The sequence below is a fragment of the Bufo gargarizans genome, chromosome 9, assembly GCF_014858855.1.
Source record: "Bufo gargarizans isolate SCDJY-AF-19 chromosome 9, ASM1485885v1, whole genome shotgun sequence".
Classification (NCBI taxonomy): domain Eukaryota; kingdom Metazoa; phylum Chordata; class Amphibia; order Anura; family Bufonidae; genus Bufo; species Bufo gargarizans.
The window spans coordinates 130,801,184-130,826,664 of NC_058088.1; the positions used below are offsets into that span (position 1 = coordinate 130,801,184).

Consider the following 25,481-nt stretch of genomic DNA (forward strand, 5'->3'; position numbering starts at 1 on the left):
AATCTAATAAATTGTCCATAGGGGACTGATCTTTTAACACTACTGGGATGAAAGCTGTTGTGGTGTAGTAAAGAGTTGGTAGCTGTGGGTTTACGATACCCCTTGGTCACCAACTCGTCATCCACAACCCCGACAGCCACATCCAAAAATTCTATATAGGGACCTCCAAAATCAAGAGTGAAATACATGCCCATATTATTTGTGTTGTTCAAGAACGTGACAAATTCAGCACACTGGGCCTCAGTGCCTGACCACACCAGAAATACATCGTCCACATATCGCAAAAAAAGTTTTATATGGCATAAATATGGATTACTAGTGGTAAATAAATTTCTGTCCTCCAGTATAGCAAGCTATATATTGGTAAACGTGCATTATACGGGGGTACCCATGGCACTAACATGATTCTACCTGTACCACTGATTTCTAAACTTAAACACATTGTTGGTCAAACAAAAAGAGAGTGCCTCTCCCACAAAATCACAACATTCTCTAGGACTTCGAGTTGAATGCGGGGGTACAGGCTCTCAACGTCCAGAGATACCAAACTACAACCCTCCTACCAATGGAAATCCTTCAGAGCCAGAAGGAAATCATTGGTATCGTGAGAAGGGGTCTCAGCAACCAGTCAACATATTTGGATAGATATTCAGTCACTGAGCCACTAATATGTATTGAAGGAATGCATGTACTGTAGCTTTGTTGCATCAATAAAGAAGCATTCGTTTTGAATCACAGTGGTGAGTGCCGGCTTCATTCTTCTTCTATTTTGTGGACAATTTATGCTTATGCTGGGCTGGAGTACCGCTATACTGTAGACATGGACAAGGAGGTGTGATGGACTATTAGTGGTTGTTGGTGTGTGAATGTTACAAACAATGCCACCCTGCCTTTTTCTTTTTTTGCCTAGATTCTTATCTCAGGTCGTATTGGGGATCTGATCTGAGGTCTTATTGGGGTCTTATTAATATTGGGGATCTTATTGAGGCTGTTATCTGAGGTCTGATAAACACTGGGGGTCTGATTGGTGGTCTGACCTGAGGTATAATGAAAAAAATAGTTTTCCTATTATCCCCCTCCAAAACCTAAGTGTGTCTTATGGGTCGATGCGTCTTATATGGCAAAAAATACGTTACTTGTTTGCTCCTCCTGCCGGCCTCCCCTGCCCTTTGCGTATGCCACACGCTGTGACGTCATGTGGAGGCACTGCAACGCTAGGGTGAGCCGAGCCTTGGACTCCTTCCTGAACTGTAGAGCAATACCCACTTCCGGCCCTGAGCCCAGCTGCCCAGAGCACTGATCCTGAGCCTGCTGGGGTCTTCAGAACTGTAAGTATTTACAGTAATTCACTGTAAGCTAATATATATATATATATATATATATATATATATATATGTGTATATATAACTTGTTTTATGTGAGTAAGAGTGCTGGGTGGTTGGAGGAGGGGGGATGAAGAAGGGGGAGGGAGGGGTGAATGGAGGACTTAGTAGTACAGTACTATCTGCACATTGTAAAAATAAATAAAAGTAATCTGCAAAATACTATGTATTTGTGTCAGAACTTGTCTTTTTTTAATTTTTTTAATGATACAGCCATTTTATTTGATACTTTTGTGCTGACTCATTTTTTTTCTCTATATTAAGGGACACTATAGTCACCAGAACCACAACAGCTAAAGCTACTTTCACAATGGCATTTTGGATTCCGTTTGTGAGATCCGTTTCAGGGCTCTCACAAGCGGTCCAAAACGGATCAGTTTAGCCCCAATGCATTCTGAATGGATAAGGATCCGTTCAGAATGCATCAGTTTGGCTCCGTTCAGCCTCCATTCCGCTCTGGAGGCGGACACAAAAAACGCTGCTTGCAGCTTTTTGAGTCCGTCTGACGAAACTGAGCCAAACTGATCCATCCTGATTTGACAATGTAAGTCAATGGGGACGGATCCGTTTTCACTGACACAATATGGTGCAATTGAAAACGGATCCACCTCCCATTAACTTTCAGTGTAAGTCAAAACAGATCTGTTTGCATTATCATGAACAAAAATAAAATATGTTTTATTTTTTTTGTTCATGGTAATGCAAACTGATCCGTTCTGACAAGCGTTTGCATTATAGATGCGGATCCGTCTGTGCAGATACCAGACGGATCCGCAGCTAACGCAGGTGTGAAAGTAGCCTAAACATAGATAGTTCTGGTGTCTATAGCATGTCCCTGCATGCTTTTTAATGTAAACGCTGCATTTTCAGAAAAAAAAGCAGTATTCACATTACTGCCAAGGAACACCTATAGTGGCCACATGCTAGGGTGTGGGAAGGCGGGATCTAGTGGGCCCAAGTAAATTCTTGCCCAGGGTCCAATCAATATTAAAGAAGGCCCTATATATATACAGTATATAGCATCAGACAAATTATACTAGAAATCCATAAGTTAAATAATTGCTTTACTCACCAAACCTGGAGCCTACTTGCGTTATTTAATGTCTTTCCTCACAGCCTTCAAGAGTTTCTATTTGACATTGTCAGCAGGAGGTATAAGAGGAGAGAACTACAATTTCCAGCTTGCCCAAGGTCTTATTATGTGATATCAGAGTACATTACAGGCAGGAGAAATAAGAGGAGATACCTATAACTCCCAGCACGTCCAGAATTGTATTATGTGATATCATACAATCTGAGGAAGGGGCTAGTCTGGTCCAGAAATGTGTTACTTAAAGAGACAAACAATAAAAGTTCTTAATCAACTCATCTGGAACCAGCATTCCCTTGGTTGCACCGTCCACCAATCCCAACACCTGCATCATCTGAAATACAACTCCCAGCATCTCCAGATTATTATGTAATATAAGACAACATTGCAGAAGGAGGAATAAAAGGAACGAACTACAACTCCCATCATGTTCAGGCTATTATGTGATATCAGAGGACAAAGAATTCTCCAAAAAATTCAATGAGGAAACCTGCAACAAATCCATGCTTTTTCTGAGACAGACATTTATATGCTACAGATTTCACAATTCACATCACAGGTTAATTTCCATTAGTGCTCCGTAGATGCAAGCCATAGGGCACCAGTGGAGTGACAGATAGAACCCCCTACCTCTTTCCAAACACCTAGATACTGCGGTCATTACTGATCAAGGTATATAGGGGTTAAGGCAATACTAGTAATGCTGTCCTCTGGATCTTCCCTGTGACCACTCCACAGAGCTACATAGATAAGAGCCTACTGCTGGGGCATATATTTTCGTTCAGCAGTAGGCAAGTTGTGGAAAAAATGTACACCATTCAACTTATATAGTCCAGTACTCAACTTCTTGGATTATGACGGCCTATAATATTTAACAGATTTAAAATGACCTAAGAAGAGATTTGACATTTGATGTGGCCTAAGTGATTTGAGCTAATAACATAATATTAGGGAACTGCTATTTATGCCATCAGCTAAATATCATTATTAGAACCTGCAGGATACAAAGAAGAATGCCACTTGAAGGCCTGTATCTACGTAAAGTACTGGACCAACAAGGTGAAGATGTGCTGACATATGAAATAAAAGCTCTAGTATACTATTTCTAGACATGAAGGGAGAGATCAAATAAGATATAACTATTACACTAAGGTCAGGTGAGTTGTGCTTCAAATCTGCCATCACATTACGTAGTCTTCTGCTTTTATTCAATTTACTGATTTATATAAATGGGAAAATACATTTCTGTTTTATGAATCAGCCTGAATAGAGGCAAAGTGATTTATCAAGGCTGTATATTTGCAGATCTATAAGAAACAAAAGATATAGTAAAGTTGATGCAGAATTGTTATTGGGATAAACAATAAGTGAATCCTGGCAAACGATGGGACACAGGAAAAATAAACTGCACCACAATGCTTAGAGGAGAGAAGCCAGTGGCAGCTCATTGCCAAAGGTTACATAATAACAGCTTTTGATTATCATAACCACATGGGATTCTGGATCCTGAAATCAGATACTCAGAGACCTGTTTTGCAAAGGAGTGACCTGCTTGTAAAATGTTATAACTGGATACTACATATTTCATCCATCCATACTTTGCTTCCAACAGTACTTTGACGTCTTATAAAGTCTACCACGGTTTAATCTTATACGGTTTCAACCTTGAAGAAGGCAATTCAATTTGTTTTTAATAGTACTTGAAGAAAAATGGCTAGGGGTTGTCTGGCAGGAGACCACTGTGGTCAGTGGCAGGCTGATCTAGATTCATTGTTTGCATGAAGCCTTAAAGATTTAATCTGCAGAGGACCCGCGCCGTACATGTACGGCGCAACCGGACGTGACTTAAGGACTAGCGCTGTACTTGTACGGCGCAAGGTCTGCTGGGCTCAGGGTGAAAATCGCAGGGGGACCAGAGTGCGATGGCTGCTCTTACCGTCAGGCAGCCATTAGGCAGGGCAGCAGGTGAGGGCAGCATTGGCTATTTTGTCCCCACTGCAGCTCCGTGCGCTGCGATTGGCCGATCAGTGAAGACCCGCACATTGCAGCACCAGATGCACATGTAAGCTGGGGGAGGTGGCTAATGGGGAACTGGTCAGCACCAGTCACATCCGAGGTAAGGCAGGGGATACCACTGCTTAGAACGCAGCGCTATAGCTACACAGGAAAGGGCAAAACCTCCCTGCATGAAGCCATTCAAGCTGGTGACTGCATGCTAAGAGGTTCTGTGCTTCTCTGTGCTCGATCTGCTGGGATTTGTGATTCTACCACAGCTTTCACTGCCTTTCACTGTGGAACATCTGCTGCAGTGATTTAATTTTTTTCTGCAGCAGAAGTTCCAGATCCACCCCCCTTCCCAAGCCCTAATCCCTTGTCCCTAACCCGCCTCTCCCCCACCCCTGCAGTCCGATTTTGCCTGCGGTGAAGAAATTTTTAATTTTTTAGTCACTTTTATCTTTTTTTTTTCCTGCTCTGCACCACTTTTTCTGTCTGCGGGCTGTGAACGCCAAGTGCTGATTAGTCTATACTTCAAAGTCTATATTTTGCCTTTTTTTTGGCCAGATATATATTTTTTTCATCTGTCCCTTTTTTTTTTTTAAGAAGTAATAGTTAGAATTACATATATATAGACAGTACAGACCAAAAGTTTGGACACACCTTCTCATTCAAAGAGTTTTCTTTATTTTCATGACTATGAATTGTAGATTCACACTGAAGGCATCAAAACAATGAATTAACACATGTGGAATTATATACATAACAAAAAAGTGTGAAACAACTGAAAATATGTCATATTCTAGGTTCTTCAAAGTAGCCACCTTTTGCTTTGATTACTGCTTTGCACACTCTTGGCATTCTCTTAATGAGCTTCAAGAGGTAGTCACCTGAAATGGTTTTCACTTGACAGGTGTGCCCTGTCAGGGTTAATAAGTGGGATTTCTTGCCTTATAAATGGGGTTGGGACCATCAGTTGCGTTGTGGAGAAGTCAGGTGGATACACAGTCCTACTGAATAGACTGTTAGAATTTGTATTATGGCAAGAAAAAAGCAGCTAAGTAAAGAAAAACGAGAGACAATCATTACTTTAAGAAAGTCAGTCCGAAAAATTGGGAAAACTTTGAAAGTGTCCCCAAGTGCAGTCACAAAAACCATCAAGCGCTACAAAGAAACTGGCTCACATGCGGACCGCCCCAGGAAAGGAAGACCAAGAGTCACCTCTGCTGCAGAGGATAAGTTCATCCGAGTCACCAGCCTCAGAAATCGCAGGTTAACAGCAGCTCAGATTAGAGACCAGGTCAATGCCACACAGAGTCCTAGCAGCAGACACATCTCTAGAACAACTGTTGAAAGGAGACTGTGTGAATCAGGCCTTCATGGAAGAATATCGGCTAGGAAACCACTGCTAAGGACAGGCAACAAGCAGAAGAGACTTGCTTGGGCTAAAGAACACAAGGAATGGACATTAGACCAGTGGAAATCTGTGCTTTGGTCTGATGAGTCGAAATTTGAGATCTTTGGTTCCAACCACCGTGTCTTTGTGCAACGCAGAAAAGGTGAACGGATGGACTCTACATGCCTGGTTCCCACCATGAAGCATGAACGAGGAGGTCTGATGGTGTGGGGGTGCTTTGCTAGTGACACTGTTGGAGATTTATTCAAAATTGAAGGCATACTGAACCAGCATGGCTACCACAGCATCTTGCAGCGGCATGCTATTCCATCCGGTTTGCATTTAGTTGGACCATCATTTATTTTTCAACAGGACAATGACCCCAAACACACCTCCAGGCTGTGTAAGGGCTATTTGACCATGAAGGAGAGTGATGGGGTGCTGCGCCAGATGACCTGGCCTCCACAGTCACCGGACCTGAACCCAATCGAGATAGTTTGGCGTGAGCTGGACCGCAGAGTGAAGGCTAAAGGGCCAATAAGTGCTAAACATCTCTGGGAACTCCTTCAAGACTGTTGGAAGACCATTTCAGGTGACTACCTCTTGAATCTCATCAAGAGAATGCCAAGAGTGTGCAAAGCAGTAATCAAAGCAAAAGGTGGCTACTTTGAAGAACCTAGAATATGACATATTTTCAGTTGCTTCACACTTTTTTGTTATGTATATAATTCCACATGTGTTAATTCATAGTTTTGATGCCTTCAGTGTGAATCTACAATTTTCATAGTCATGAAAATAAAGAAAACTCTTTAAATGAGAAGGTGTGTCCAAACTTTTGGTCTGTACTGTATATAAATCTCCATATACATATATATAGAAATCAGTTTTAATTAGGTAGTGTTAGTGTAGGTTTGTGCGTGTATCCGGCAATTATTATTTTTATTTTTTTTCTACTCTTTTCTCTATATTTCACATTTATAACAAGCCCCTTCACGTGTGAAAACACTACATACACACCCCATACTAAATAAAGCTTTACACATTTTACACAAAACACCCCAATAAAATAAAAATGGCCCGTCTATCCCAACGAGTTTACTCAGCTGAAGAGGTATACGCCTATCTTGCCTAGCATTCCACTTTCCTCTACTCCTCGACCTCCTCATCATCATCCGCTGCAGAGGCAGCCCCCCTGAGTGACCCCATATGGACCTCACCCCCTAATGATTATCAGCCCCAAATTCTGGATTTTGTGGGCAAATCTGGAATACAGATAGACAGTGTGGGATTCACAGAACAAGATTTTTTAAAAATTTTGCTCTCTGAAGATTTTGTAAATTTAATGGTGGCCCAAACCAATATGTACGCCGAACAATTTATAGCTCACAAGGCTACTTTGCCAGACGCCTAGACCCCTAGTTTGGGCCCCAGTAAGTGCAGCAGAGATGATGAAGTTTTGGGAACTCGTGCTGCATATGGGCGTAGTAAAGACATCAGACAATATTGGAGTTCAGAGATTTCCTACCGGACTCCAATTTTCAGTAACACCATGACCCAGAAGCGTTTTGAGTCAATTTGGAAATTCCTACACTACAATGAGCATACACAGTGCCCACCCGAAAATGACCCAACATCTTCCTCAGTTAGGAAGGAAGATTAATGAATCTTTTGATGCGTGTGTCTTTACAGAGGAAGAGGTTCTAAGTCAGCTGTCTAAAATTAATACAAATAAGTCACAGGGGCCTGATGGGATACACCCAAAGCTATTAAAAGAGCTCAGCGGTGAACTAGCAAAACCATTAACAGATTTATTTAACCAATCACTGGTAACAGGAGTCGTCCCACAAGATTGGAGATTAGCAAATGTTGTGCCCATTCACAAGAAAGGTAGTAGGGAGGAATCGAGCAACTATAGGCCAGTAAGCCTGACATCAATAGTGGGGAAATGAATGGAAACCATACTCAAGGAGAGGATTGTGGAACATCTAAAATCCCATGCGTTGAAAGATGAAAAACAGCATGGGTTTACTTCAGGGAGATCATGTGAAACTAATCTTATAGATTTTTTTGATTGGGTGACTAAAATAATAGATGGCGGAGGTGCAGTAGACATCGCTTATCTAGACTTTAGTAAGGCTTTTGATACTGTCCCACATAGAAGGCTTATCAATAAATTGCAGTCTTTGTTCTTGGACTCCCATATTGTTGAATGGATTAGGCAGTGGCTGAGGGACAGACAACAGAGGGTTGTAGCCAATGGAGTATATTCAGACCATGGTCTTGTTACCAGTAGGGTACCTCAGGGATCTGTTCTGGGACCCATATTGTTTAATATCTTTATCAGTGAAATTGCAGAAGGCCTCGATGGTAAGGTGTGTCTTTTTGCTGATGACACAAAGATTTGTAACAGGGTTGATGTTCCTGGAGGGATACACCAAATGGAAAAGGATTTAGGAAAACTAGGGGACAGGTCAAAAATCTGTCAACTAAAATTTTATGTTAACCGCTTTAAGTCCGCCCATAGGATATAAACGTCCTATGGGTGGACCTCTATTTCTGAAAGCACGTTTTAAAACGTCCTTTCAGAAATAGCAGCTGCACGCTAATCGTGCAGCTGCTGATCGGGTTGCCCGCTGTCAGTGACAGCAGGGCAACCCAGAGATAAGGCAGGGACAGTTCCCAGGTGTCCCTGCCTTCCGGATCGCTGCAGACACAGCGCTCACCGGCGGTCGGGACCGGAGAGTGCAGGAGCTGTGTGAGGTCTTACAGAGACCTCGATCAGCCCTGCTCTGAGGCTGTACAGCGCAGAATCACGCTGTACAGCCTCTCTGGGGGGTGCATTTCCACTGTAACTGGGGCTACTATGTCAGCCCCAGTTACAGGAGAAATCAACAGTGAAAAAAAAAAGAAAAAGTGAAGCAAATGTCCCCCAGAGGTCTTGTATGACCTTATGGGGGATGAAAAGTGTAAGAAAAAATAAAAATAAAATAAAGGGTTGAAAAAAATAAAATAAAAAAAAGTTTCACATGTAAAAAAAAAAGGTCCCCAAGTAAGGAATAAAAAAAAAAATTAAAAATAGAAAAAATAAAATACACATATTTGGTATTGCCACGTCCGTAAAAAACAGCTCTATAAAAATATCACATGAGCTAACCCCTCGGGTGAACACCGTAAAAAACAAACAAAAAAAACTGTGTCAAAACAAGCAATTTTTGTCACCTTGCATCACAAAAGGTGCAACACCAAGTGATCAAAAATGCGTATGTCCCACAAAATGGTACCAATAAAACCGACACCTCATCCCGCAAAAAATAAGCCCCTACATAAGAAAATCTCTCAAAAAATAAAAAAACTATAGCTCTTAGAACATGGAGACACTAAAACATCATTTTTTGGTTTCAAAAATGCTATTATTGTGTTAAAGTGAAACAAATAAAAAAAAGTATACATATTAGGTATTTCCGCGTCCGTAAAAACCAGCTCTATAAAAATATCACATGAGCTAACCCCTCAGATGAACACCGTAAAAAAAAAAAAAAAACTGTGTCAAAACAAGCAATTTTTGTCACCTTGCATCACAAAAGGTGCAACACCAAGTGATCAAAAACGCGTATGTCCCACAAAATGGTACCAATAAAACCGTCACCTCATCCCGCAAAAAATGAGCCCCTACATAAGAAAATCTCTCAAAAAATAAAAAAACTATAGCTATCAGAACATGGACACATTAAAACATAATTTTTTTGTTTCAAACATGCTATTATTGTGTAAAACTTTAATAAATGAGAAAAAGTATACATATTAGGTATCGCCACGTCCGTAACAATCTGCTCTATAAAAATGTCACTTGACTGAACCCCTCAGGTGAACGCTGTAAAAATAAATAAATAGAAACTGTGCTAAAACAACCAATTTTTTGGTCACCTTGCCCCATAATGTGTTATAATGAATGATCAAAAAATAATATGTACCCAAAAATAGTACTAATAAAACTGGCACCTTATCCCCTAATTTCCAAAATGGGGTCACTTCTTGGGAGTTTCTACTGTAAGGGTGCATCAGGGGGCTTCAAATGGGACATGGCATCTAAAAACCATGTGGAGTTCCTTTTCTTCTGCGCCCTGCCGTTTGCCCATACAGCAGTTTACGACCACATGTGGGGTGTTTCTGTAAACCGCAGAATCTGGGTAATAAATATTGAGTTTTGTTTGGCTGTTAACTATCGATGTGTTAAATAAAAAATTGGATTAAAATGGAAAATCTGCCCAAAAAGTGAAATTTAAAAATTTGATCTCCATTTTTCTTTAATTCTTGTGGATCGCATAAAGGGTTAACAAAGTTTGTAAAATCAGTTTTGAGTAACTTGAGGGGTGTAGTTTCTACAATGGGGTCATTTATGGGGGTATCCACTATGTAGGCCCCACAAAGTGACTTCAGACCTGAACTGGTCCTTATAAAGTGGGTTTTGGCAATTTTCTTAAAAATTTGAAGAATTTCTTCTAAACTTCTAAGCCTTCTAACGTCCTAAAAAAATAAAATGACATTTCCAAAATGATGCCAACATAAAGTAGACATATGGGGAATGTTAAATAATAAATATTTTATGAGGTATCACTTTCTGTTTTAAAAGCAGAGAAATTGAAATTTAGAGAAATTCCGAATTTTTCACATTTTTGGGTAAATTTGGGATGTTTTCATAAATAAAGGTGAATTATTTTGACTCAAATTTATGACGATCATGAAGTACAATGTGTCACGAGAAAACAATCTCTGAATGACTTGGATAAATAAAGGCGTTCCAAAGTTATTACCACATGAAGTGAGATATGTCAGTTTTGCAAAATTAGGCCTGGTCAGGAAGGGGGCAAATGGCCCAGATGGGAAGTGGTTAATAAGTGCAAGATAATGCACCTGGGACGTAAAAACCCAAGAGCAGAATATAAAATCAGTGATACAGTCCTAACCGCAGTATCTGAGGACAATGATTTAGGGGTCATTATTTCAGAAGACTTAAAGGTAGGCAGACAATGTCATAGAGCAGCAGGAAATGCTAGCAGAATGCTTGGGTATATAGGGAGAGGCATTACCAGTAGAAAGAGGGAGGTGCTCATGCCGCTCTACAGAGCACTAGTGAGACCTCATTTGGAGTATTGTGCGCAGTACTGGAGACCATATCTCCAGAAGGATATTAATACTTTGGAGAGAGTTCAGAGAAGAGCTACTAAACTGGTACATGGATTGCAGGCTAAAACCTACCAGGAAAGAATAAAGGACCTTAACATGTATAGCTTGGAAGAAAGACAAGACAGAGGGGATATGATAGAAACGTATACATACATAAAGGGAATCAACCAGGTAAAAGAGGAGGGAATATTTATAAGAAGAAAAACTGCTACAAGAGGACATAGTTTTAAATTAGAGGGGCAAAGGTTTAAAAGTAATATCAGGAAGTATTACTTTACTGAGAGAGTAGTGGATGCATGGAATAGCCTTCCTGCAGAAGTGGTAGCTGCAAATACAGTAAAGGAGTTTAAGCATGCATGGGATAGGCATAAGGCCACCCTTCATATAAGATAGGGCCAAGGGCTATTCATAGTATTCAGTATATTGGGCAGACTAGATGGCCCAAATGGTTCTTATCTGCCGACACATTCTATGTCTCTATTTGATCGTCTGTTCAAGGTTAGGCCCGTCCTTGACCACTTTAACACCAAGTTTGCTGAGGTGTACACCCCTGATAAAAATGTATGTGTAAATGAGTCCCTCTTACTTTTCAAAGGGAGTGTTAGATTCTGCCAATACCTGCCTAGCAAATGGGCAAGGTATGGCATAAAAATTTACAAACTTTGTGAGAGTAGCTCCAGTTATACCGACAAGTTCTGCGTTTATGAAGGGAAAAATTCCTGCATAGAACCCCCAGAATAACACTGTCACGCCTTGCACTGTAAATGTGTGGAGGTTTGTCAGACTGGCTGCACATGCCTGACTTCTCTGTTTGTTTTGATTTGGGTTTGAGCTTCCCTTAGGTGTACTGGGTTTCATTGTTAGTGAGGCTATTTATCCCTCCTTCCCCCAGTGGCCTGTGTCGGGTTATAGTTTTTTTCCTGGGAGCTCTTGATTTGTGGTGGATCGTCTGCTCCAGCTTTGCTCAAGATAAGTCCTCTCCTTTATTTCCCTTTCTGTGTTTTATCTAGGCCTCTAGGGAGATGCTTGCTTCCTCCTGGTTTGAAGAAGCAGGTTGCCTCTTCCCTTTTTCCTGCTGCTTAGGGTTTTCCCAGGGTGTTTAGGTTTAGGCACGAGGGCATGTGCATATCCACCCTAAGGGTATGCACATGGGCACAGAGTTTAGGGAAAGCTTTTAGGGATCGCTAGGAGGTGACCCTTTTCTCCCTAGCTTTTGATCCTAGTCATTAGTTCTGTTTGTTTTCCCATGTTTGGTTATTTCCCTGCTTACCTAACTATCGTGATATTGCCAACCTAGGAGTTAGTGGAAAGATTGTGTGGGACTTTCTGCAGTCACTGCTGTTTAAGGGTTACCACCTCTATGTGGATAACTATTATACCAGCATACCCCTATTCAGGTCCCTAACTTCCAGAAGTACTGTGGCTTACAGCACAGTGTGCAAACATCTTAGAGTTCTCCCTAGATCCCTGGTAGGGCAACCACTGAGAATGGGTGAAAGCAGGGATCTCCTACATGAGAACATGCTGGCGGTTATGTACAAAAGAATGTCCTTTTACTGACCACCGTTCACACAATTACCAGCTCCCCTGCTCATGTGCAAGGTACCACTAACACTATCCCCAAACCAGTTTGTATACTGGACTACAATAAGCACATGGGAGGGGTTGGTCTTTCAGATCAAGTTCTGAAGTCCTACAGTGCCACACTAAAAACAAAAGTGTGGTACAAAAAGCTGGCCGTACACATTGTACAGGTGGCAATGTACAATGCGTACGTGCTATTTAAGTCTGCAGGCTACACATGAACTTTCCTCCAGTTCCAAGAGGTGGTTATGAAGGCACAAATTTTTCAAAGCCAGGCCAGGGAGGGTCCCAGTACTTCAGGAAGTCATGGTGCCTGTGTTGTACCAGGGCAACATTTTCCAGGTTAAGTCCCCCATACAGCAAGGAAGGGAAGGACCCAAAAAAGATGCAGAGTGTGTTCCAAAAGGAGGATAAGGAAAGACACCATTTACCACTGCAAAACCTGCCCTGAAAAACCTAGTCTGTGCATGCAGGAGTGTTTTGGAATCTACAACACATCCATGGAGTATTAAATTCATCCTTGACGTACCCTGTAATGTTACAACCTTACACCTCTGATTTAGTCCGCATAGCTTAAATATCAACTTTTCACCAACCACTACATATTCATTTTTACAAAACACCTGCTAGGTCAAAAGTACCCTTTCCACCCCTTAAAATGTCCGTACGAGGGTCCACTTTCCAAAATGGGGTCACTTCTTGAGGTTTTTCAATTCTGGGGACCTCAGGAAATTTATTTAATGTGACATGGCACCTAAAATCCATGTCTGTTTATTCAGGACTGCAAAAAACTGTTTTTGCACTTTGCCTCTAGAGACCTGCTATGCGCCACTACAGCAGGCTACAAGCACATATGGGGTGTTTGCAAAAAGGGGAGAAAATGGGGAACATATACTGGGGTGCATTTTTTCCTTTAACCCCTTGTGAAAGTGAAAAATTGGGTCTGCTAGTCATTTTTCATTTTTACAAATGTGTGCTTTGAAATCCTTTATCTAGAATTTCTACCTCCTGTGAGAGACCTGTTTGCTGAAAAGTAACGGTACTCTTTCCACCACTTAAAAAATGTTCGTACGGGGGTGCTCTTTCTGAAATGGGGCAAATTCTTGGGGTTTTCATTTCTGGGCACGCAGAAAATGTATTTAATGTGACATGGCACCTAAAATCCATGTCTGTTTATTCAGGCCTGCAAAAAACAGATTTTGCACTTTGCCTCTAGAGACGTACTGTGCACCCAGGGGCGTAACTACCATAGTGGCAGACCAGGTGACTGCTATGGGGCCCAGGGCAAGAGGGGGCCCAGTCTTAGTTGGGATTCTCTTCTCTTCTATTGGAAGTGAAAACTTGGTCAGGACTCTACCCTCTAAAGCAGGCATGCTCAACCTGCGGCCCTCCAGCTGTTGCAAAACTACAACTCCCAGCATGCCTGAACAGCCTACAGCTATCAGCCTACAGCAGGGCATTGTGGGAGTTGTAGTTTTACAACGTCTGGAGGGCCGCAGGTTGAGCATGCCTGTTTTAAAGGAACAACTTTTAGCAATTGGGGCAGTGAAAAATGTCCCAAGGGTTATTGAAAAGGGTTTAGATGGAAACGCTTCTGTCCTGTGTGGGGGCCTGGTTTGATTCTTGCTATGGGGCCCTTACTTCCCTATGTATGCCACTGTGTGCACCAATACAGCAGGCTACAAGCACATATGGGGTGTTTGCAAAAAGGGAAGAAAATGGGGTACATATACTGGGATGCATTTTCTCCTTTAACCCCCTGTGAAAGTGAAAAATTGTGGTCTGCTATTAATTTTTCATTTTTACAAATGTGTGCTTTGAAATCCTTCATCTAGTATTTCTGCCTTCTGTGAGACACCTGATTTCAAGTACCCTTTCTACCACTTAAAATGTTCAAACGGGAGTGCTCTCTTCGAAATGGGGTCACTTGTTGTTTTTTTATTTCTGGGGACCTCAGGAAATTTATTTAATGTGACATGGCACCTAAATTACATGTTTGCCAATTCAGGTCAGCAAAATCCATATTTAGCTGTTTGACTCTAGAGCCCTGCCATGCGCCCATACATATTGGGTGTTGGCGTATTCGGGGGGAAACGGGGTACTAAATGTGGGGTGCATTTTGTCCTGTTACCCCTTGTGAAAGTGAAAAATGTGGGTCTAAAGCAACTTTTTCTGGAAAAAAATGAAATTTTTTGTTTTCACAACCAAGCGTTTTTTTTTATATTCTTTTTTTATTCTATGCTCATTTATACAGTAATTCATACAAATTATTGTATACACTTTTCCGTTTTTCTTTTACACAATAAACAATTGGTTGAAATTTATTTTAACCTATTCCTCCCACTCTGCCTGTTGCTTTGTCCACTCCTGAAGGCGGACAGAAGAGAGAACAGAAAAAAAAAGGAATTATATTAAAACCTCGCTGCTCACCTGCTCGTCTCCCTCCACCCCCCCGGGTCCCCCAGATCCTACCCCTGCCACAGTCTACTAATTTAACCATCTCTGCCACCTTTTAGCAAACATGTATTTTTTCTTAGGTGATACTAAATGAAATTTCTCTCCGAATAGTGAGACTCTAGCCAGGTTCTCCCATTCCCTAACTGTAGGTATGGCACTATCTCCCCAATGTGCTACAATACATTTCCTCGCGTAAAAAAAGTAATTTGGATACTACTTCTTGTTCGTTAGCATTTTCTATTTTATCAGTCATACCCAGAATATAGATCTCAAGAGAAAGTGAGACTTTAAAAAAAATATTCCGCTATTTTTTCAGTCACTATCCCCCAAAATTTCAGGGTCTCTATACAAGTCCAGAGTATATGAACGTCGTCTACCCCTTCTTCCCCACATTTTTTACAACTAAATTGTTTGGATTTATAACATTTCATTAAAATCCTGGGGGAATAATACAGGCGATATAGTATATTAAACTGGTTGATTCTAAAATCGAAACTATTTGACACTGTTTTTTGCCTGTATGACCTTTTCCCAAAATTCTTGTCGTTGAGCACCCAAGACATCTTGCCATCTATGATTTAGCAAAGTGATAGCTTTATTTTTTGTCAACTGAAGTAACAGACATCCGTATATTTTAGATATACATTTCCTCCCTATTTGTAAATTTGCAATATTAGCTAAGGTTGATGGAAGAGGGCCAATTTGTGTTCCTTTCCCTATCTCTACTCGGAAGGCTTGTTTCCATTGAAAATAATAGCAACTCAGGTCTTTATTATCTTTTACATATTCCTTTTTAAGTTCTTGATAAGTAATTATATCTCCCTCTCTCCATATCTGGCCCAGTTTGAAAATTCTGTATTTCCACCAGACTTTTTGTTCAATTGATTTCAATTCCGTTAGGTTGGTGTTTCCCCATAACAAAGTATCTGAGTGTCTTCCCTTATGCGACCAAAGTTCTTTTACCTTATTCCAAGATTTAATCCACATATCCATTAGGGGTATTTTCTTAACTTGTTTTTGAAACAGAATGTCTGCTTTTATCAGTTGAAAAATGTTACAGTTTTCTAGGCCTTTCTTAACCCCGGCTACCATCGTCTTGTATCTATGTGAGTGACTCCATATTATCATGTTTCTAATCTGTCTGGAAATAAAGTACAACTCTAGGTCCGGGACTGACAAACCACCCTCTTTCTCGTAAATATGCAGTATCTGTGCTCTTATTCCTGTTTTTTTGCCTCGCCATACCAGATCTGTTAGTAGGTAGGCTATTATTTTAAATAATCTTTTAGGAATTATTATTGGTGCATTCCATAACATGTAGTTTAAGGAAGGTAAAATAAACATTTTCACCAGTGAAATGCGACCTGCCATCGATATATGATTTTTTTTCTAAACCTCTATTTTCTTACGCGTCTCTTGTATTTTAGGGAGCACATTCAGCTGCAGATAGTCCCTAGGATTAGATGTTATCTGAATACCCAAATATTTGACTGATTCTTGCCTTTCTTTGATTCCAAGTGGCCCAGTACAAACCCATTCAAGGGATCAATCGGTATACACGCCGATTTGGACCATTTTATATGCAATCCAGTATATTCACTATATTCTTTAAATACCTGAAAAATCTTCCTCAGTGAGCCATGAGATCCCACAAACAACATAATGTCATCTGCGTACAATTATATTTTTTCCTCATATGCCGCAAACCTAAACCCTACAATCTCTTTATCTTGTCTAATCATATCCGCTAGGGGTTCCACAACTTCGGCAAATAATAAGGGGGACAGGGGGCAACACTGTCTAACCCCCCCCAGCAATATGTATTTTCTCTGAATACTCACCGATCAGTATTAACCTTGCAGAGACTTCACTGTATACGGTAATGATTTAACCCAAGATACAAAATGGTCTCCAAATCCCATTGTCTTCAATGTAGCAAATAAAAAGGGCCATTCTATAATATAAAAGGCTTTTGTGGCATCTATAGTTATAATCATCCGTTCTCCACAGTTCAAGGGTTCCAACTGGGTACCCATGAAGTATCTGATTATGTTATCACTTGTAGTTCTACCTGGCATAAAACCTGACTGACCCTCATGAATGATCCCAGGCGCCACTCTCCCAAGTCTATTAGCAAGAATCCGTGCTAATCCGTGGTTTTAATATGTAAGCCCCAGAAAGTGACTTCATAACTAAACTGGTCCTGAAAAAAAGTTGGGGATTGGAAATGTTCTTAAAAATTTGCTTTTAAACTTCAAAGCCTTCTAACGTCCCCAAAAAATTAAAATGTCCTTTTCAAAATTATCCAAACATGAATTAGACATATGGGGAATGTAAAGTAGTAACTATTTTGGGAGTTATTACTATCTATTATAAAAGTAGAGAAATTAAAATTTGGTAATTTTTCAAAAATTTGGGTACATTTGGCATTTTTTTATAAATAAAAATGAAATTTTTGACTCAATTTTACCACTGTCATGAAGTACAATATCTGATGAGAAAACAATCTCAGAATGGCCTGGATAAGTAAAAGCGTTTTAAAGTTATTACCATATAAAATGACACATGTCCAATTTGATAAAAAAAATTGCCTGGTCCTTAAAGGGAACCTGTCATGTGAATATTTGATTATAATCTAACTAATTATATACAATCATTAACTACTAAAAAGTACCTTAGATGTATTCACTTACTGGTGTGACAGATGGTTATCTCATAATATACACACAAAGATGCCGCATGCTAATGAGCTGATTCGAGTCCAGCGTGATGTCATTGAGTCCAGCGTATATTTAATTCAGAGCTATAGCCACTCCCCTGCCCACCTGCTGCTGATTCCTATGGAAACAAACTGTCATTCAGCAGCAGGTGGGCGGAGAGTCAGGAGCTCATAAATATTCATGACTCATCATTATCAGCTGGAGCTTTTCAATACAGATTGACTGGGTCAATTAAAGAAAGTGACCCAGCATTTTGCTAAGCGAATCAGTCACTTATTTATGTTGCCCTAAGTTAGGACACCACAAAACTGGTGACAGGTTCCCTTTAAGGTGAAAAATGCCAGGGTCCTGAAGGGGTTATATACAACAGTGATGTCCGCTAAGCCTGGATATTTTTCTGTGTTGATCACTATCACTGACTAGAGATAGGGAAAATTCATGAAGATTGGCAATGGCAGGTTCGTTCTGCTCTGTCCAAACTCGATATGTTTCTAAACTTTGTTTACATTTATTAATATTTCAAAATCCGAAATCGGCTTTGTGGCTTGCGCCAGGGTCACTAAGGAACCCAAGTTCAGATTCAGATTTTGAAACTAACTGTAATGGGACAGGTATGAGACTAAACAAGTCTTGCGTTACTGGTAGCGATAAGAAGATTGCCTCAGCTGAGCCCAGACATTGTGATGCGGAATGGAACGCATATTATGAATGAAGTTTAGGAACGTATTGAGTTTGGACAGAGCAGTCCGAACCGGCTTCACTCAACACCATCAGAGACAACCAAAAAATATTCAAACTAGAGGAGGTCCAGTTTGGATGAGTAAAATCCAAAACAATTAGGGGGAGTGGCAGTACTCGCAGGTGGGAGAGATGTGTTGTAGATGTATTAGAAATATGCTATTACAGTTCCTGGTAATACATGAGGCCCATCAAACCTAGCTCTAAATAATTGTCATGTGAGTTTCCACAATGAGCTCCTCTTTACAAATTTTGTGTTAGATGTAAATTTCAAAGAAAACACATTTACTAATACTAAAAGTAAGACAGTGTAAACAGACCACAATCTACTACATGACAACCCCTTTCTAACAATGCTAGAACCAGTGCTGTACCTCACATGGATCCACAAATCACTTCATTAATTGCACCAATCGTCCTGCTAGTTTTATTTCAAGCGGTCAGGTTAGGGTCATGTCCTTTCTCAGAGGGCGTGTCCTGTCTGCTGCAGCTAGTGGCAGTTGAAGGATGGAACCGAGTATGTTCTTCCATCTCAGTGAGCAGGACAGAGACATTTGAAAAATAGCACAGAGCAGGTTGCACACAGTTTTCTTTCAATAACTCAGTGGCTATGCTAAATTTTGAGTTACATGCAATTACAGAAGTATTCAGATCCAGGTGCTGGTTTGAAAACTGTAGAAGTTTATTTGTGGGATGACCCTTTTAAACTTGACCGGTTACTATTTCTGATGCCTCGCTGCCTTGTGCATGTTATGCTATTGTGCACAGAAGCAAAACTGCGATAGACTAGGGTCTATCATTCATTATCTGTCATAGTTATTTATATAGTTATTTATATTTGTCTGCTTTACAGTAGCTTCAATTAACAGAAGTTAAAGGGAATATGTTATTAGAAAATAAATCACATTTCATATTAAAAACTGTATATTTTGGTGATGTGATTTATAATTTCCAATGTTGTGGTCTATATTTGAAAAAAATCCTAGTCACACTGGGCACTAAGTCTAATAATATAGCGACACAGTAGTCATCTCATTATTATCATAGCAGGCAGGTTAAAATGACAGATATCACCTTAGTACAGATAAGGCTACTTTCACACTAGCGTTCGATCGGATCCGTTCTAAACGGATCCGCTCATATTAATGCAGACGGTGGCTCCGTTCAGAACGGATCCGTCTGCATTATAACTTAGAAAAATTTTCTAAGTGTGAAAGTAGCCTGAGCGGATCCGTTCAGACTTTACATTGAAAGTCAATGGGGGACGGATCCGCTTGAAGATTGAGCCATATGGTGTCATCTTCAAGCGGATCCGTCCCCATTGACTTACATTGTAAGTCGGAACGGATCCGCTCGCCTCCGCACGGCCAGGCTGACACCCGAACGCTGCTTGCAGCGTTCAGGTGTCCGCTCACTGAGCGGAGCGGAGGATGAGCGCTGGCAGGCGGATGCATTCTCAGTGGATCCGCCTCCACTCAGAATGCATTAGGGCCAGACGGCTACGTTCAGGGCCGCTTGTGAGCCTCTTCAAACGGAGCTCACGAGCGGACACCTGAACGCAGGTGTGAAAGGAGCCTAACAAAGGATACACCATTCAGAATAGATGATGGTCACAGTTCAACTCCTCCCCCTCCTTGCATATCTCCTGTCCATTGTGATTTTTGCCAATGTAGCTGTTGTCAAGCATATCCTTAATGCAGATTAGATGATTATGGCTAAACCCATAATCATTCAGAAAACAAAACCAGATTAGAAAAAAAAGAATGGTTCACTGTTTAATAAAAAAAAAATGAATGAGACATTACCTTTCATAGACAGAGAAATTGAATGGATTACTACAGTCTCCAGAAAATGAGCGGAGCAGGAGTGATAGGCTTGGAATAGCATTGTTGTCATCATACCTTATGTAGGCTTTTATCAGTACAACGGAGCTGTCATTAATACCATAAGGATGCAGAATAGTTTGGTACTAAGGGCTCTTTCATATCTGCGTTCTTTTCTTCCGGCATAGAGTTCCGTCGTCGGGGCTCTATGCCGGAAGAATCCTGATCAGGATTATCCTAATGCATTCTGAATGGAGTGAAATCCGTTCAGGATGCATCAGGATGTCTTCAGTTCCGGACCGGAACGTTTTTTGGCCGGAGAAAATACCGCAGCATGCTGCGCTTTTTGCTCCAGCCAAAAATCCTGAACACTTGCCGCAAGGCCGGATCCGGAATCAATGCCCATTGAAAGGCACTGATCCGGATCCGGCCTTAAGCTAAATGTCGTTTCGGCGCATTGCCGGATACGACGTTTAGCTTTTTCTGAATGGTTATTATGGCTGCCGGGATGCTAAAGTCCTGGCAGCCATGGTAAAGTGTAGTGGGGAGCAGTATACTTACCGTCCGTGCGGCTCCTGGGGCGCTCCAGAGTGACGTCAGGGCGCCCCACGCTCATGGATGACGTGATTGCATGGCACGTCATCCATGCGCATGGGGCGCTCCGACGTCATTCTGGAGCACCCCGGGAGCCGCACGGACGGTAAGTATACCGCTCCCCACTACTACTATGGCAACCATGCCATAGAAACACTGAACGCGTTTGATCCGTCTTCAAATGCTTTCAGTTCACTTGCGTTTTTCCGCATCTGGCGTGTAATTCCGGCAAATCCGGATCCGGACAACGCAAGTGTGAAAGAGCCCTTAAAGAGTAACAAAACTTTTGTATAATTTTTTGTTAACATGTCCCTAATGCTCAATAACACTTTTTTTAATATTGTTTATTAATGTATTTTGTATTTTTATAGCATTTTTCCCCACCTAAAGCACACCTTTCCTGTGCGCTTAAAATCTACTTCTCTGTACACTGCTGACTGCTCAGCGGTGTACGGAGTTGATATTTTTATTAATGGGGCCGCAGCGCAGTGAGAGCTTACTCTTAGCTTAGGGAAGCAGGCACAAAAACTATGCTGAAAAGTTGTTCCAAGTAAAATCCCTTCAGAAGACACTTCCTCGCTGTGAGACCTGCGAATATGTGGTCACAGCAGGTACAGTTTTAAAAAGGGCCTAGATAAATTCTTAAAAGTAAATGACATTAAAGGGAACCTGTCACTGGGATTTTGGGTATAGAGCTGAGGACATGGGTTGCTAGATGGCCGCTAGCACATCTGCAATACCCAGTCCCCATAGCTCTGTGTGCCTTTATTGTGTAAAAAAAACGATTTGATACATATGCAAATTACCCTGAGATGAGTCCTGTACATGAGATGAGTCGGGGACAGGACTCATCTCAGGTTAATTTGCATATGTATCAAATAGTTTTTTTTACACAATAAAAGCACACAGAGCTATGGGGACTGGGTATTGCGGATGTGCTAGCGGCCATCTAGCAGCCCATGTCCTCAGCTCTATACACAAAATCCCGGTGACAGGTTCCCTTTAATGCTTATGAAAATGTGTAGAAATCTGGGTCTCATCCCCTTTTATAAGATTTGCACCCCCTTCTACCCACTGGTTTAACTTGATGGACTTATGTTTATTTTTCATCTGTATTAACCATGTAACTATATATAATATATTTTTCATCAGACCTCAGTACAGAGCCCCAATCAGACCCCCAGTGTTAATCAGACCTCAGATCAGAATCCCATGTTAATAAGACTCCCAATCAGACCTCAGATCAGACCCCCAATGTTGAGCCTCCAATTCAGACCGGTACTCTTGCATTAATGAGCACTTCCATAATGTAAGCGCTTATCAGTATTCACCTTATAAGACACACAGACATTTACCCCTCACTTTAGGGGGGAAAACGTGTTTTTTATAGGGTAATAAATACAGTAAATCATCTTTTCACCTTTTTCAGTCATACATTGGACTTTATTTTTATGTCATTTTTATTTTAGTCTTTTTTTATAAACAGGAAAATGCAACAATAGGTAAAAATAGTGTGCTATTATCTCTGTTAATAGCACAATGTCCAACTAAAATATTTAGTCCAATGTCCACTTTCCAAATTTGATATATGTGATATACAGTATGTGTTATAGTTGCTGGGGGGGTTAGGATAGTGTGTGCTGTGTGGTGGAGTTTTTTTTATTTTGTTTAATTTATTGCTAATTTCTCTATGTCTACTATGTCAGTCACAACTACAGGGGGACCTCACTGCATTGCAGAAGTGGGTCTGCTAAAACCCAATTAAAACCCAGCAGCAAACACAGACTTCCACCCCCTAGTGATCACATGACCATTGCTGCTTCCTGATCTTTATACGCAGCAATCATTGAGAACTGTGTATAGAGCAATTGGGAAGGCAAGGACAGGGAAAAAAACATCCCTCCCTTCTTTCTGGGGAACCCAGCTGACACGCCCAGCATCACAGAGTAGCGGTGACTTACATATAAATGAATGGGATTGCAGTGCGAGTCCCGAAAGTGTTGCATTTTTTCTGATTTACGACGCAATTCCATTCATTTCTATGGAATGCCCGCTGCTCTGTGTTCTGGGTTGCGACAGCTGTTACACGACTACTGTAGTGTCGTCGTACCCTTAGAAACATCCATGCATTGAAATCACCTGGATGGCAAGAGGTTAACGGCACTATTTTGGGGTGAAAATAATATATTGTATAACCATGATTCATTTTATTTGGGAGGGGACAGAGATTTCAACATTTTTGGGTGGGTTGGCATTTACTTTTGTGCAGTCAATGACCTTTAACGTTTATTTTTTTCTGTTGACAAAGCTGCACGAAAGCTTATTTTTTGCAGGACCACTTGTAGTTTGCATTGGTCTCATTTTGGGATGCAGCTTGTACAACCTTTTTCTTCTGTTGACCCTTTTGTAGTTTACACAGAAAAGCTAACACATGAGCTGCAGACAGCAGTATATATGCCTAACAAGATGCCCGTTAGTAACATGCAAAAGTATTGCAGTGTATTTAGTAATCAATTCAGCTATGGTGCAACTGAAATAAGTGAAAACATTCCCATTATATATTTAAAAATATAAAAAAAAGAAAGGGACACGAAACCCTTCTTCGCTAGTTAGAATGGTTTATTATGTTACAAAATAAAAATGTCCACATAATTGGTATCATCACTTACATAACTATAATTGATCAGGTTATATGGGAAATAACAATTCCACAATTGTTGTTTCTGGTTATTATGGAAGTGATCATCAGCATGCGGGAGGCGTGGGGAACGGTGAGGGAAGCACTTTGCAGTACTCACCCTCCATGGTCTTCTTCCAGGCCCCGTTCTGCACTGTGTCCTGCGTACAGTCAGGTCACAGTGCAGCACAGGCCAGAATAAGACCAGGGAGCAGTGAGTGAGTTGCAGTGCCGTCCGGAACAATAGAGGTCAGTTTGTTTACTTTAATTTGTTTAATCTACAGCTGATAGAGTCTGTTCTGGGGGTGATTGGGTCTGTTATGTGGCTGATGGAAGGCTGATGGGGTCTGATCTGAGTCTGATGGGGTCTGTACTGAGGCTGATGGGTGTGATCTGTCGCTGATAGAGTCTGATCTGAGGCTGAAGGGGGTCTGATATGAGGCTGATGGAGGTCTGATCTGAGGCTCATGGCGGTCCAATCTGAGGTTGATGGAGGTCCAAACTGAGGCTGATGAGGGGATGATCTGAGTTCTGATGGAAGCTGGGGGGTCTGATTTGAGGCTGATGGCACCTGGGGTATGATTCTGAGGTCTGATCTGAGGTCTAATGAAGAAGAGGGGTCTGATTTGAGAGTCTGAGGTCCGATGAAAAATAAAAACTGTATTACTTTCCTCCACCAAATCCTAGGTGCGTCTTATAGTCTAAAAAAAATTGGTACGTGATAATTGGATAGTGCAGGTCATTTTATATGTGTGGAGATCGATGTGATTGGACAGTCAATTCTGACTGGCCAATTTTGACTGGCCAATCACAGGATTTTCACTGTAAAAAACAATAAGGGGGCTACAGACAGACACAAATAGAGGTGTGTAGGACATCATCTATCATCACCATGTTTACAGAAGGGTGTTGGTGGCGCCACTTTTCTATGTGCTGCTATTAGTCGGTTTGTCATACCAACCAATCAAAGCACAAGAGGGACTTGTACAATATCAATACTCTCTCTGCACACCACCATTTCAGTTAGGAATGGCATGCAGAGAGGGTGTGTACTCCTCTGTTCTGGCATGCTGGTACTTGTAGTACACCAATGTGCTTGGCATCTTCTCCAGTATGATCAGGGCCAGATTAAAGCGAAGGCACCTGGGGCTCGTGCCCTCGGGCCTCCACCACTATACAGCAAGCATGAAGCCTCCAGCAGATCTGCAAGGTTGGACTGATGCTAAAACTGCAAATGTCAGCGAGGCCAAACCAAGACTGAAATAGGAGTGAGCGATTGCTGTATCTGCAGCCCTGCAGTGCAGTGCTGTACTGGGTAGGAATGAATAGAGTCAAGCACCAAGCACAGAACACTGTAATTACTTCTTTTGCTTTAGAGGAGAGATAATTACTATGGCCAGCAGGTGGAAGCACTACACAGCGATGCTGTCTCCTGTTGACACTGGAATAACACAAAAGGTGGAGGGGGTCACCAAAAGGGGCATAACTATGAAGGTGGCATCACTATGTGGGGTGCAATATAAGGGAGTATAAGTCTATGAGGGAGACATCACTCGGTGCACGGGCCACTTAAGGGTGCATCGTGGGGGTTCTTGCGCAGACAGGACTGTGTGGCAGTCACTTGACAGGCATCATACTGTGTGGGAGACACTTACAAGCCATCACTCTGTGCAGGGGGCACTTAAGGAGACATCATACTATGTTCGAGCCACTTAAGGGGGCATTACTCTGTTAAGGGTCATTTAAGGTGAAATCATACTGTTTGAGGGAGCACTTATAGGATATCACATTGTGTTGGGGCACTTACAGGGGCCTCATTCTGTGTGAGGGGCACTTAAAGG

General features: G+C 41.3%; 1 protein-coding gene across 1 annotated transcript in view; it reads right to left on the bottom strand.

The window, feature by feature from the left end:
* Positions 1–25,481, bottom strand: part of AR (androgen receptor) — an 835,795-nt gene that overhangs the window by 590,505 nt on the left and 219,809 nt on the right. The gene's annotated exons all lie outside the window — the stretch shown is intronic.